This window comes from Trichechus manatus, unplaced genomic scaffold (genome assembly GCF_000243295.1).
Source record: "Trichechus manatus latirostris isolate Lorelei unplaced genomic scaffold, TriManLat1.0 scaffold00093, whole genome shotgun sequence".
NCBI classification, from domain to species: domain Eukaryota; kingdom Metazoa; phylum Chordata; class Mammalia; order Sirenia; family Trichechidae; genus Trichechus; species Trichechus manatus.
The window spans coordinates 8,679,277-8,681,210 of record NW_004444029.1 but is presented as its reverse complement, the minus strand read 5'-3'; positions in this window follow the sequence as shown (position 1 = coordinate 8,681,210).

The following is a 1,934-nucleotide window of genomic DNA, read 5'->3' as shown; positions in this document are numbered from 1 at the left end:
GCTCTCCGGTCGCGGCGCCTCCTCCGCGGGACCCGGCTCCGGCCCCGGCGCCCGGCTGCCCAGCGGCTCCATCAGGAACTCGGGCCCGGCCGGCTCCATCGGCGCTCCCAGTGGCGGGCACACCTGGGCCAGGTGGGGAGGAGCTGCGCCCTCCCGCCCCGAGATTGCTCTGGCCGGCGCGCTGAGGTGGCCAAGCCACGCCCTTCCCGGGCGGGCTGCTGTGATTGGCAGTCGTTGGAACAGAAGAACGGGATACTGCGGGGTTTAAAGTCAGGAAAGGTGTGCGTCAGGGTTCTGTCCTTTCACCGTACTTATTCAGTCTGTATGCTGAACAAATAATCCGAGAAACTGGACTATATGAAGAAAACAAGGCATCAAGATTGGAGGAAGACTCGTTAACAACCTTCGTTATGCAGATAACACAACCTTGCTTGCTGAAAGTGTGGAGGTCTTGAAGCACTTACTGGTGAAGATCAAACACTACAGCCTTCAGTATGGATTACGCCTGAAAATAAAGAAAACAAAAATCCTCACAATTGGACCAATAAGCAACATCATGATAAACGGAAAAAAGATTGAAGTTTTCAAGGATTTCATTTTCCTTGGAGTCACAATCAGCACCCGTGTAACCAGCAATCAGGAAATCAAATGATCCATTGCATCAGGCAAATCTACTGCAAAAGTCCTCTGTAAAGTGTTAAAAAGCAAAGATATCATTCTGAGGACTAAGGTGTGTCTGACCCAAGCCATAGTGTTTTCGATTGCCTCATATGCATGTGAAAGCTGGACTGAATAAGGAAGACGGAAGAATTCACACCTTTGAATTGTGGTTTTGGCGAAGAATACTGGGTACACCATGGGCTGCCAGAAGAATGAACAAATCTGTCTTGGAAGAAGTACAGCCACGATACTCCTTGGATGCAGGGGTGGCAAGACTTCATCTCACGTACTTTGGACATGTTATCAAGAGGGACCAGTCCCTGGGGAAGGACATCATGCTTGATAAGGTAGAAGGTCAGTGAAAAAGAGGAAGACCCTCAACAAAATAGATTAACACAGTGGCTGCAATGATGGGCTCAAGCATAGCAATGATTGTGAGGATGTCACAGGACTGGGCAGTGTTCCGTTCTCTGGTACATAGGGTCCCTATGCGTCTGAACAGACTCGATGGCACTTAACAACAGCAGCAGGCCTGTTGGCCACGCCCCTTCACCTAGTACCGGGAACCAAGACAAGCCGAAGGGCAGGCCGGGCCAGGGTGACCAGGGGCCAAAGCTCTCAGGAAAGTGCCAGAATGGGAGCAGAGGCGTTTGGGGGGGGGGGATCCTAGAGCGTGGCCCTACTCCCACTCTGTGTCCTTGGATCCCACCCATCTTCCCCTCCTGTCCTCGATCATTTAGCCTGCCTTCTGTATTTTTATTTGCTAAACAGGACTATGCTCAGTACACGACCACTGTATTGGTTTTGAGAGTTACAGCTCAGGCTGAGCGATTGGCCACGCCTGTAGGGCCTCAGAAGAATCAGTGGATCCAAAGGAAATGGGGCAGCCTGCGGAAAAGTTGGGGAGCTGGTGGTGTTGTCAATATAGTGGGGCTGGGGCACCATGTCTGAGAGGACTCCCCCAGTAGCAGAAGCCCCATGGATGGGCAGACTCTGGAGGCCTGACTCCTACTAGCCTAACTCATCAAAGGTTGAGGAATGAAAATGTGTTTATTTTCACAGGGAGAGAGGCCTGGTCCAGCTGTCTGTGTGGTGGAGTGTAGGGTTCCTAACCCTGGCCAGTGATCTGAATACCCTTTAAAAAATACAGATTCCTGGCTGGGCTCCAACCCCCCAAAACACGCAAACTTGCCGTCAAGTCGATTCTGACTCATGGTGACCCCACGTGTGTCAGAGTAGAACTGTGCTCCATGGGGTTTTCTTTTTTTTTTTTT